Source organism: Hypanus sabinus, chromosome 9, assembly GCF_030144855.1.
Source record: "Hypanus sabinus isolate sHypSab1 chromosome 9, sHypSab1.hap1, whole genome shotgun sequence".
Taxonomy (NCBI): domain Eukaryota; kingdom Metazoa; phylum Chordata; class Chondrichthyes; order Myliobatiformes; family Dasyatidae; genus Hypanus; species Hypanus sabinus.
In genome coordinates, this window is record NC_082714.1 from 48,734,804 (window position 1) to 48,748,643 (window position 13,840).

Below are 13,840 nucleotides of genomic sequence, written 5' to 3' on the forward strand. Positions count from 1 at the left end.
AGTGTCCCCTTCCAATCTACTCTGGCCAGCTCCTCTCTCATGTCTCAGTAATTCCCTTTACTCCACTAGAATACTCATACATCATTTATCTTAACACTCTGATGCAGCTGACACCCTGTCTCTCATAAACTAAATGTTTCTGCGCCCAAAACCTTTGGCCAAAAACCTTCTACAGCAGCAAAAATGAAAGCATCCTGACTGGCTTCATCACTGCCTGGTATGGGAACTGTACTTCCCTCAAATGCAGGACTCTGCAGAGAGTGGTGTGGACAGCCCAGCACATCTATTAATGTGAACTTCCCACTTATAAAGACAAGTGTGTAAAAGGATCATCGGGGACCTGAGCCACCCCAACCACAAACTGTTCCAGCTGCTACCATCCCGGAAATGGTGCAATATAAAAGGCAGGACTAACAGATTCCAGGATAGCTTCTTCCACCAGGCCATCAAACTGATTAATTCCTGCTGATGCAATTGTATTTCTATGTTATATTGACTGTTCTTTTGTACATATTATATATTATAAATTACTGTAAATTGCACATTGCTCATTTAGATGGAGACGTAATGTAAAGATATTTATTCCTCACACATATATGAAGGATGTAAGCAATAAAATCAATTTAATTGAATTCTTTATAATGGTCTTGACAAAAATGTTGACTGTCCATTTCCATCTTTGAACACTGCTTAACCCACTGAGTTCCACCTCCAGCTCGATCCTTTGGTGCAGATTCTAGCATCTGTGTCTCAGATTTGTGACCCACCTCATCATTGTGAACGAAGTGTCTACTCAATGACTCTACTGTACATTGCATTGGATCATATCCATAGGGTGCAATACCACTGGGTGGGCATCATTGGCTCAGATTAAGGTCATGATGATTCATCTTGTTGGGGAAGTGGTCATGGCCTCTCACCATTATCAGCAGTCATTTCAAATTTGTAGGAAGGTTGGTAGGGCCCATGGTGTAACACAACAGGGGCAGAGCTGCAGGTAACAATGGATCGTGTAGAGAGGGGAAAAAGGTCCAGGAAATTGTAAAGTTCATTGTGAAGCTCTGGTGGGTAAAGTTTAACTTAAAAGCAACACCAAAAGGCACAGGAGCAATGCTAAGAAAATGTTTTAAGTTATTTTCCGGCTGCCTCACCACTACCCTTACACTCTGCTCTGCATTATGCAATGCCATTACACTTTGCCAGTAATCTCTACATATTATGTTTTCTAGGTAACTTGTGTATCACTACACCCTTATATATATTCTAATTCTGAAGCCATACTTCACAGCTTATTGTACATACCTACCCATGTTTAAATGTGATGTGCTTATGTGTTTGTGAGATTCTAGCAAGGCTGTCTTCAGAAGAATCACAAATGCTAGAGAATCTCCAGATGCTGGAATTCCAAAGCAACACACAACACTCAGCAGGTCAGGCAGCACCTATGGAAAAGAGTAAATAGTTGACATTTTGAGCCGAGACCTTTCATCAGAACTCCATCATCAGTCTTTTCCAGAGATGCTGCCTGACCTGTTGAGTTCCTCCTGAATTTTGTGTGAGTTTCTCCAGAAAAATGCTTGTTTATTGGGCTGAGTAAAGACTTTTATATCATCGGCTTCAGTGCCTCTTCGGTGACTTGGACCACAGTCACAACAGGTAAAATACATTCAAAGAGTAATGCTTTCCCAAGAGTTACCACCTGAGATTCATGGTAAGTCGGGCTGCAGCCTTACAGGTTTAAGCTCATCTCTTTGATTTTCACTTTTGTAGTGGCCCTTTATTTATTTGCCTCCAACTCATTCTGTTTAGCTGCAGCAAATATCAGCCACTTCTCCCATTCGTAGTGCATTAGGGTTTTAGAATTTCAGAAGCAGAATCAGAATTAGGTTTATTATCACAGCATATCTTGCGAAATTTGTTGTTATGTAGCAGCAGTACTGTGCAATATGTAAAATGTACAATAAGGTACTATAAGAAATATATATAAAGATTTAATAAATATTGCAAAACATTACCTATCTTATAATCAAACCTCACAAACTGTAAACCAGTTAACCCTTCACAGAGAATGTCAAAGATGGTGGGGCGATAACCTGGGAAGTGGGGTTTGGTGGACATTCTGGCTGATGATAAGGGCTGGGCTAAAGTGAGTGACTTATACAATATTTGGATCCAGGTGGTCCAATGTACAATCAGGGCTGGCTGTAAATCAGGGTTCCATAAGAACTGATATCAACCATTGACTTTCTCTGTATTTTCTGCAGGCAAGCACAAAAAACGTTCCTCATATTTACCATTTTTTCATTTATTCATCCAACATAAGAGGAGGCCATTTGGATCATCGTATTTATACTAACTCATGGTACATATCACAAGCAGACTCTTGTTTGGAAGTGAGTGAACTGAGTGTAAGGATTAAAACGTGAGCGGGGCCTTTGAAACATTTTGGCAGGCTTGTGATATTGCTGTGTATTAGTCACTTGACAGAGGCCTATGAAAAGGTGTGATGTTTAATGGAGTGGTCATTGTGGGAGAGAATGTTCTGTGAGTGGGCTGGTATTAGAGAGGGGAACTTGTTGCTTTGGTTCAAGAGGCTTTGGTGAGAAGAGACAAAGACTAAGGTGAGATTTTGGTCAGTCTCTTTCTTTGTTTGTCTATTAGTGTCTAGCTATAACAGCGAGATTTATTAGGGCCTGCCTACAGTGGAGAGGTTTATTACAGCCTACCTTCAGTCGAGAGGTCTATTACTGTCCAGCTATAGTAGTGGGTTTTGTATTGCCTCACGACAGTATAGAGATCTGTTCGCCCACAACTCATCAAACCTGGAAGTGGATGGGCAACAGCAGCAGAAGAACACAAACAATACTTAGTGGCCATTTTATAAAGTACAGGAAGTGCCTTGTGAAGTGCCCACTGAGTGTATACATACTTTGAAAATTGAACTTCGTATGAGACTAACACTCTGATCAAACATAATCAATGAACCTATTATCATTGTTTCTCTAACAGCAACAAATTCATCGACATCACAAACACGAGATATTCTGCAGAAGCTGGAAATCCAGTGCAACACACACACACACGGTGCTGGAGGGAATCAGCAGGTCAGACAGCAACTACGAAAATGAATAAATAGTCAGCATTTCAGGCCAAGACTCTTTTCAGGACTGGAAAGGAAGCAGGAAGACACCAAAGTGAAAGGTATGGAGAGGGGAAATATTAGCAGAAATGGAGGAGATATGTCTGAGGGTAGCATCAATTGTGGAGGAAGGGAAACCCTGCTCTTTCAAGAAGGAGAACATCTCTGATGTTCTGGAAAGGACAGCCTCATCCTGGGAACAGATGCAGTGGAGACAAAGGGACAGAGAAAAGGGAATAGTATTTTTACAGGAGACAGGGTAGAAAGAGAGAATTAGCATGATGTTAGATAACTTGTCTCCAGAGATGGTGATAGAGAGATCAAGAAAGGGGAGGGAGGTGTCAGAAATGGACTGACTGAACTTATGGGCAGAGTAGATGTCGGAGGCAAAGTTGATTAAATTGACAAGCTCATCATGGGTGCATGACATAGCCATGCAATCATCAGTGTAGTGCAGGAAGAGTTGGGAAGCATTAACAGTGAAGGCTTAGAACATGCACTGCTCTATGTAGCCAATGAAAAGGCAGGCATTGTTGGGTCAAAATGGGCAGAGTGGGGTAAGGGAACTATGAGCTCTCTAGAGTTGATGTGTTTAGTGATGATGCCGGAGACAATGTCCTGATGGTCCTGTGTGGGATCCTTTATCAAGTGGTAGGTAAGAAGAGGTGTTGAGAGTTGCTGCTTTGTCTCAGCAAGGCAGAGGTCAGTCTGCAACAGTACAACAGCATCCGTTTTCTCTGCTGGTTTGATGGTAAGTTTAGGATTGTGGACAGTGGCGGGTCGTGTGTTCAGAGGCAGTAAGTTTCAAGGAGGAGAGAGGAGTGCTGAAGTTGACCAGTTGTGGTCTTGTCGGCAATTAGAGAAAAAAATATCCAGAGCAGGCAGAGGACCAGAGCGGGATCTCCAAGAAGAGGACGTTTGAAGATGAGAAGAGGAGTCATTGGTGTGGGATGGTGTGGAATGCCAAAGAAGTGGGCTCAGAGACAGGGCAACAGAAGAAGAGCTCAGCATCATGGTGAGTGCAAAACCAACTGAGGTGTGGTTGAAGGAGGACAAAGTTAAGGCCCTTCTGCCTCAGAGATGGGAAAGTCAGAAGGAATGGTAATTGGTGGAAATATTTTCCTCACATTAGCTCTACCTGTCCTCCAACAGGTGACAGAGAGTTAGGTCAAAGTTAAGATATAAAAACAAAGAACATTGAACATAAATACAGCTTTGTCTGAAGCCACTTTATACTTTACTGGTATGGAACTCCTGCGAAACAAATTCACCGGATAACCCAACATTCAACCTTTTCTAGAACACACTGTCAGTTTCTCCAGCAACACTGACCCCACACCTCACTGCCATTTCTCACAAATCCTCCATTGCCTCTCAGTTGTGAGATCTCTTGTCTAATTTCCACTATCAACTGAGTAGAAATTTACTTTAAACATTTATTGGTATTTTGGTACAATTTGAATTTCTGTGTTTTTATATTTTGAACAGATAACATTGTCATTCAATCTTAGGTATTTGTTTTGCTTTATATTTATTTTATTATCAGGAGTACATAAAATTAGCCTTGCTCGGCAGCAGATTAATCAATGAGATTTTATATTCAAGACAAAAGCAACTTAGTTCCCTTAAAATCACTAAACTTAGGACCACTATTTTATCAGTTGATCAGTTTGTTAATGGACCCAATTACATTTTTTGCTCACTGTGTTAGTCTGGGTGAAATGCACTTTTGTTGACATTTACTAAACCAAAAATGGCGCATCTTTACAAGTTGAATCATGGAGCTATTTCTTTGGCCCTTGTCACTGTATTCTGCAGTATCTCACTCTATCCATTCTGCTGGAAACCATCTAAAACTCAACATCTTTGGTGTCAGATTTAGCCTTGAGATCGCCTTCCCATCCATCCTGTGACCATTAGGTGTTCATTTCCAGACAACACCATCCCAGCCTCAGTCAGTCAGCTGTGAGTTCATCTGTGTCGTTTTTACCCATAGATCTGATGTATGCCTTTTAGTCCTCTACCATCCATGTTCTCTAAACATGAGAATAACCAAACCATTTCTGCTCAATCATGCTCACTCTTCCCCACCATTAACACCTTCCTGCTCTACTCCAACCATAACTATACCATTGTTCTTCTCCATGCTCTGGATCTCTCACCTGTCCAGGTGAGGAAACATGGGAGACTGAATAATACTCCAAAACCCTTCAACTTTAAGAAATAATCCGGCATCAAATTCAATTACATCTGCTTTCTTCTCTCCAGATGACTTCACTTTAAACTAAAAATATTTTGGTAACAAACAGGTAAATGTCCTGAGTTCTACCATTAAAGTCTGCTGTTGTAATAATCAGTTTGTAGATATTGAAACATGGTGTTCAACTGGCTCAAGGCTGGACAAATGTGAACATGGTTGATAACTAAGATGTACCCAATCATGGATTTGCAAGACTCGTGCACTTGTGTGTTCTGGAAATGGCCTATTGTGTATATTCATCACTGCAAAGCTGATAAAGTTCTAATGACTCATCAACAAATGTTCAATGCACCTCGCTGTTTCATTGTACCAAATATTAGGCAGTAGCCCTATAGGGAGAGAATGGTGTTGCCTGTGATCTTAAGCCAAGTTCTTTATCTTGAAAAAATGTTGCTTTTAGAAAAATGAATGTAATTATCCTTTGTCCCACACTTTTCAAAACTGGAGATATCCAGGCACACCAAAATGCTGATGTCTTTAGATAGTCTATTCTCCCCATCTCTGAACTTCTGATGATCTAAAAATATTTCCAAATATTTTTACAAACAGAAGCATAAATAACAGGCATCTAAATCAGCTTTCATATCACATTAGGTTTTCATAGTTTTACATCATTAAACCAGTTTTTTCAAGACTTTAACTTTGATTGATTTAACAATAATTTAACAGATGAAGTTACATATTATATAATCATATTCATCACTAAGTGAAATGATAGATTCTGTTTCAATATTAAAGAAATTGTACAAGGAGAGTCGGTGTGCATAATTCTGGATTTCTGCAGCAGAATAAAATGAGTTACAGTGAAAAGAATGGAAATATTTGAGAGAAATACAGAGTAGTTGACAATTCAATCCCACCTATTTATTGTACAATGGTACAATTATATACTTGAAAAGAAAGTCAAAAAGGACTGTTGTAGTTATATATTTGAGATTAGAAAAGAGATAGAATTGGTACAATGAACTGATCTTTTTTCTCTCAGTCTTGCACTAGTATTGTTTATTTTGATCTTTATTTTGCACAAGTAAGTTATGCACAATTAGTGTTGTATTAACTTGTGTTTGTCTTTCCCCTATTATATACTGTTAGTGTATATTCAGGAGTTAGGTTATAGAACAAGTATTAACTTCACCAGCAACCTATCATTAGACATGATGGTGGAATAGAGATTAATGTTTAAAATGCAGCCTAACCAATAGTTTTCCAGTGGCTGTGGCCTGGAGTTGATTTCAAACCAGACAATGCTGATGAACATTCATTTTGGGACTCTAGTGTGTTGGAGTGAAGGAGATGCATGGAAACTATATGTGATGCAAAGAAGTATTGTAACTACATTATAACTGAATTGTCCTGTTGTTACGTTTGACCTTTAGTATGTAAAAACATCATGTGATATTGGGCCACGAGACCTCCATCTCAATATGATGCCTGCTGATCATCTTTCTTGAATAAAACACTTCTATCTCCATTAATTTCAGTGTGGCTCCAGTGACTTTGTTCAGGCTACACGATACACAGTTGTAACAAAAAACTAATTTTCAAGGTACTTATACCCTGTGTAACTTGCATTTGACCTTGAACTTTAATTTCTCTTTCCAGGTTTACTTGCACTTTTTCCAATCCTTTCGGTCCTTGCAATGTGATCCCTTCTTCATTGGAGAAACCAAATACAGATTGGGTGACAACTATTCAATCCTCATGGGTGACCCTGATTTATCTTTCGGTTTGTCTTTCACTTTAATTCCTCATCACACTCCCACTATGATTTCTCATTCTGTGGCTGCTTGACTGAATATGGAGAATGTGAAGGCAGAAGGGATTATTTTAATTAGAGTCATTATATTAATTAATTCAGCTCAGCATCATGGACCAGAGGCTTCTTCCAGTTCAGTGTTACATGTTCTGTGTTGCAAACTGCATCTGCCAGTTTTGCATTGCTCTGTGGTTCCATAAATGAAATAAACCTCCTAACATAATGATCATATGATACATGTTTACCTGCTGGTCTGAGCAGTGTGAATTCATGAGGAGGGCTGTAAGAGGGAGAGAAGTTATATATGGTGGACTGTACATTGAGAACTCCCAGATGTTTAAACAGTATAAATGTTAAATATTTAGATTGAAGGGTCTCTGTCTGAAATGTCGACTGTACTCTTTCCATTGATGCTGCCTGGTTTGCTAAGTTCCTTCAGCATCCAGTGTGTTGCTTGGATTTTCAGCATCTGCAGATTTTCTCTTGTTTCTGTTTAAACCGTTAATACAGAGGATGCATGTCTTATTTACTCTGATGCATTGGTTTAATACCTTCATATTTGAAAGTAGAAAAAAAGATCTAGACTTTTGATATAAAATTGTAAATCCATTTGTGACTTATTCTTGAAAATCTCTGGCCCTCTGTGTCATCATGTGTAATACACAATAACCTGTGATCCTTTCAAAATTCACCTTCAATCCTGATCCACATTAAGTCTAATTGGCCACTTTCTTCCTGGCAGGTGTGTAGACTAAGGCATACTTGTTAAATGACCATCCACAGGTTATGTCCACTTTCCCTCACTTTTGGGTCTCCTCCTGCCCTTTCGGAATCTTTAATTCTGGTCCTTTGCAAATTTCACAAGAATTCATTTATTTGAAACCTTTTTACAATAACTATTTTTCATCCAAGTTTTTGCTGTGTTTCTTTAAAGACACTTTATTGTAACTTTCTCATTTATAGCCATCATCACAACAATGTCTAGAACCAGAAATACTTTAAAGAACATTAAATTCCGTATTTCCTTCAGACATAGAAAAACAGCAGTTCCCGTTGAATCCATGCCAATTCCCATCTAGATTATTTTTCCTATCAATGCATTACAATCTAGTTTCATTTTACACTTAACCCTGTTCTCTCCACATTTCAGCTGAGCTAAAGGCAATTTACCTGCATGCCTGTGCAATGTGGGTGGATACCACAGCACCCTGAAGAACCCCGTGTGGTCACGGGGGAAATGTCCATTCTCCACAGAGACATGACTAGAGGTCAGGACTGAATCTGGGTCACTGGAGCTGTCATGCTGCAGCTCTGTCAGCTGAGTTACTGCATTTAAGACTATTTACCAGTTGCAGTATTTTTTGTTTTACGGACATTATTTCTGATGTTACCTATGTTTTGGATTATATTTTTCCTCCAATAAGTTTTTTTTGCTTCAGAATTTAATGATTAATTTGTAATCCTTTTATTATAGTCAGAGGTACTGAGGTAACAGAGAAGAGCTTTCTTTTGCACGCCAACCAGATTTCTGAATGGAAGTCCATCGAACTATAAAACTTTGGTTAGACTGTACTTTGAGTATTATGTGCAATTCTGGTTGCATCATTACAAGAAGGATATGGAAACACTGCAGAGAGTGCTGAATGGATTTACAATAACACTGCCTGGTTTAGAGGGTATTAGTTACAAGAAGAGGTGAAAAAAACCCAAAATTGTTTCTCTGAGCAAAGGAGGCTGAGGGAAGAATGCTAGAGTTGAATAAACTTACATGAAGCATAGATACGGAAGTCAGCCAGAAACTTTTTTCCAGCTTAGAAGTGTTGGAAAATAGGGGACATAGATATCAAGTGAAAGTGAGAAAATATAAATTGGATCTTCAAGGCATGTTCCTGCACATAGAGCGGTTTTTGCCTGGGATGGTAGCAGATACTACAGTGACATACAAGGTGCTTTTAGATAGATACATGCCCGTGCAGGGAATGGATCATGTGTAGGCAGAAGAGATGAGTTTAATTTTGCACAGACATAATGTGGCAAAGGTTCTGTTACTGCAAAGTACTGTTCTATGTTCTAAAAGGAAAAATCAATGAAAGAATGCAGAATGTAATGTTACAGGTATGCAAACAAGGTGGAAGATACAATATGAGGTTGGTTTTGAGATCAAAGATTCATCTTTGTCATACTAGAGACTTCTAACAGTGGGGCAGAATTTGTCAGTTCTCACGATGCAAATCTTTAAGCTTTTCTGTCTTCTGTTTAATGGGGCATGAGGGGCCATGGGGTGATGATTGAATGACTGAGGTGGAGTGGGGTTTTTGATGATGTCTGCTTTCCTAGGGTATCGGGAGCAGTGTGAACAGAGTCCACAGAGTGGAGGCTGGTTTCCATGAAGGACAGGGCTGTAATCTCAGCAATTTAAAGTGATCCTGGTCAGACCAGTTGTAAATTAATCTGTAATGGATCAGACAAATAAAGTAAATGCTGCATTGATTTTTCGTGTTTTCCTTACGTCATGTCCTGGTCCATCCAATAGCTTTTCTTCGTCCAAACACAGCTAAGAAAGCTCACCACTGTTTGTCTAGTCCTTTATTGATTTTTGAAAGTGCATCAGAGAAAGCATCCTATCTGTATGCACTGTGGCCTGGTATGACCACTGCTCTGCAAACGACTGCAAAATACGCCGGAGAACTGTGGACACAGCACAGCACATCACAGAAACGATTCTCTTCTCATGAACTCTGTTTACACTCGTCAAAGCCTCGGTCAAGCAGCAAGTGTATGATCACCAATTTGTTAACTTAGCAGCAGCAGTTCAATGTAATACATCATATAGAAGAATAAATAAATAAATTCCAGTATATGTATATTGAATAGATTAAAAATCATGTAAAAATAGAAATAATATATATTAAGAAAGTGAGGTAGTGTTCACAGGTTCAATGTCCATTTAGGAATCGGATGACAGAGGGGAAGAAGTTGTTCCTGAATCGTTGAGTGTTTGCCTTCGGGCTTCTGTACCTCCTACCTGATGGTAACAATGGGAAAAGGGCATGCCCCAGGTGCCAGAAATCCTTAATAATGGATGCTGCCTTTCTGAAACACCACTCTTTGAAGATGTCCTGGGTACTTTGTAGGCAAGTACTAAGATGGAGCTGACTAGATTTACAACCCTCTGCAGCTTCTTTTGGTCCTGTGCAGTAGCTCCCCATACTAGACAGTGATGCAGAATGCTCTCCACAATACATTTATAGAAGTTCTTAAATGTTTTTGTTGAAATACTAAATCTCTTCAAACTCCTAATGAAGTATAGTTGCTGACTTGCCTTCTTTATAGCTGTATCAATATGTTGGGACCAGGTTAGGTCCTCAGAGATTTTGACAACCAAGAACTTGAAACTGCTCACTCTCTCCACTTCTAATCCCTCTATGAGGATTGGTATGTGTTCTTTTGTCTTACCCTTCCTGAAGTCCACAATCAGCTCTTTCATCTTACTGACGTTGAGTGCCAGGTTGTTGCTGCGACACCACTCCTCTAGTTGACATACCTCATTCCTGTACACCCTCTTGTCTCCATCTGAGATTCTACCAACAATGGTTGTATCATCAGCAAGTTTATAGATGGTGTTTGAGCTATGTCTAGCCACACAGTCATGGATACAGAGAGAGTAGAGCAGTGGGCTAAGCACACACCCTTGAGATGCGCCAGTGTTGATCATCAGTGTGGTGGAGGTATTATTACCTGACTCTAAGGCAAGTTGTGGTCCTCCGGTTAGGAAGTCGAGGGTCCAATTGCAGAGGGAGGTACAGAGGCCCAGGTTCTGTAACTTCTCAGTCAGGATTGTGGGAATGATGGTATTAAATGCTGAGCTATAGTCGATGAACAGCATCCTGACATACATATTTGTATTGCCCAGGTGGTCTAAGTCTAAGGTCATGTGAAGAGCCATTAAGATTGCGTCTGCCATTGATATATTGTGGCAATAGACAAATTGAAATGGGTCTAGGTCCTTACTGAGGCAGGAGTTCAGTCTATTCATGACCAACCTCTCAAAGCATTTCATCACGGTACATGTGAGTACTACTGGGCGATAGTCATTAAGGCAGCTCACATTATTCTTCTTAGGAACTGGTATAATTGTTGCCTTTTTGAAGCAAGTGGAAACTTCCACCATAGCAGTGAGAGGCTAAAAATGTCCTTGAATACTCCCATCAGTTGGTTGGTACAAGTTCTTGCCAGTTGGGGCTTTCCACATTGTGAGAGTTCATCCTCTTTAAAGACAGCCTACCATCAGCCTCTGAGACAGAGATCACAGGGTCACCAGGTGCAGCAGGATGCAGTTGTAGTAATACTCTCCCTTTTAAAGCAGGCATAGAAGGCGTTGAATTCATCTGGTAGTGAAGCATTTCTGCTATTCACGCTATTGGGTTTCGCTTTGAAGGAAGTAATGTCATGCAAACCCTGCCAGAGTTGTCATACATCTGATGTCGTCTCTAACCTCAATTGTCTCTTTACCCTTGAAACAGCCCTCCACAAGTCATACCTGGCTTTCTGATACAGATCTGGGTCACCAGCCTTGAATGCCACAGATCCACAGATCTAGCCTTCAGCAGATAACGTATCTCCTAGTTCATCCACAGCTTCTGGTTTGGGAATGTACAACAAGTCCTTATAGGCACACACTCATCTACACAGGTTTTAATGAAGTCAGCAACAACTACAGCATACTCATCCAGATTCAAAAACGAATCCTCGAATATGGTCCAGACTACCGATTCAAAGCAGTCCTGTAAGCGCTCCTGTGCTCCCCTTGTCCATATCTTCTTGGTCCTCACTACTGGTGCTGCAGACTTCAATCTCTGTCAGATCTCAGGCAGACATTCTCTCTTCTCCCCTTTTTCATTTGGTAGAAGATGCTCCAGAGAAAGGGAAGTTCATAATAAATATATTATTAAAGTACATACATGTCACCATGTACTACATTGAGATTTGGTGTATCACAGGCATTAGCAGCAAAACAAAGAAATATAATAAAATCAATGAAAACGGAGACTGACAAGCAACGAATGTACAGTAGAAGACAAAGTATGAAAACAACAAATAAATTAATCTATAAATAAGTACATAAATAAAAAGATAAATTGATTTATAGATATATAGTTGGGCAGGTAAATAATATATAAACACGAGATTCTGCAGATGTTGGAAATTCAGAGCAACACACACAAAATGCTGGAGGAACTCAGTAGGTCAGGCAGCATCTATGGAATTGAATGAACAGTCAACATTTTGGACTGAGACCGTTCATCAGGACTGGAAAAGAATGGGGAAGATGCCAGAATAAGAGTGGTGGAAGGGGAAAGGAGGATTAGCTGAAAGACGATAGATGAAGTCAGATGGGTGGGAAAGACAAAGAGCTGGAGAAGAAGGAATCAGATAAGAGAAGACAGTGGACCATGAGAGAAAGGGAAGAAGGAGGGCAACAGGAGGAGGTGGTAGGCAGGTGACAATAAGAGGTAAGGGGACAGAATGGGGCATAGAAGAAAAGGGAGGGGGAAATTTTGTTTTTCTGGAATGAGAAATTGATGTTCATTCTGAGGTGTTGCTCCTCCAACCTGAGGGTGGCCTTATTGTTGCAGAAGAGGAGGCCGTAGTCTGACATGTTGGAACATGAGTGGGAATGGCAATTAAAATGGTTGGACACTGGGAAATTTTGTTTTTGGTGGATGGGACAGTGGTGCCAACAAAGTGGTCCCCTAATTTACATTGGGTCCCACCAATATAGATGAGGCCGTATTGGGAACACCAGATAAGATTGATAACAGATTCACAGATGGAGTGTTGCCTCATTGTCAAGGACTGTTTGGGTATGCAAGGAGGTGAATAGGCATGTGAAGCATGTCTGTTGCTTGCAGGGACAGGGAAAATAGTGCACAGGGACAAAAAAAAAGGGAATCAGAGAGGGAACAATCCCTGTGAAAAGCAGATCTTCCTCTGGGAATCACAAAGCATCCCACTGAAGACGGTGAAGGTTGCAGAAAATGATGTGTGGGATTCGGAGGCTCATTGGGTGCAGGTGACGGCAAGAGGAACTCTCTTCTTGTTAAGGCAGCAGGAAGATGAGGAGAGCACAGATGATCTGGGAAATGGAGGAGATGTGGGTTAGGACAGCAGCAATGGTGGAGGAAGGGAAACCCCATTCTTTGAAAAAGGAGGACGGCTCTAATGTCCTGGAATGGAAAGCCACATCCTGGGAACAGGTGCAGTGGAGGCAATGGAACTGTGAAAATGGGATAGCATTTTTACAGCTGAGAGGTTGGGAAGAGGGAATCAGCAGGTTTATGTAAGATGTTGGAAGACAACTTGTCTCCAGAGATGGAGAGATAGAGAGATGAGAAGGGTGAGGGAGGTGTCAGAAATGGATCCAGAGCAGAGTGGATATTGGAGGCAAAGTCAACTAAATTGATAAACTCATCATGGGTGTATGACACAGTCATCAGTGTAGTGCAGAAAGTATTGGGAAGCATTACCAGTGAAGGCTTAGAACATGCACTGTTCAAAATAGCCAACAAAAAGGCAGGCGTAGTTGGGTAGGATGTAGAAATAGTAGACTAGTGTGGCGTGTGGCCAAGTGGATAAGGCGTCGGTCTAGTGATCTGAAGGTCGCTAGTTCGAGCCTTAGCTGAGG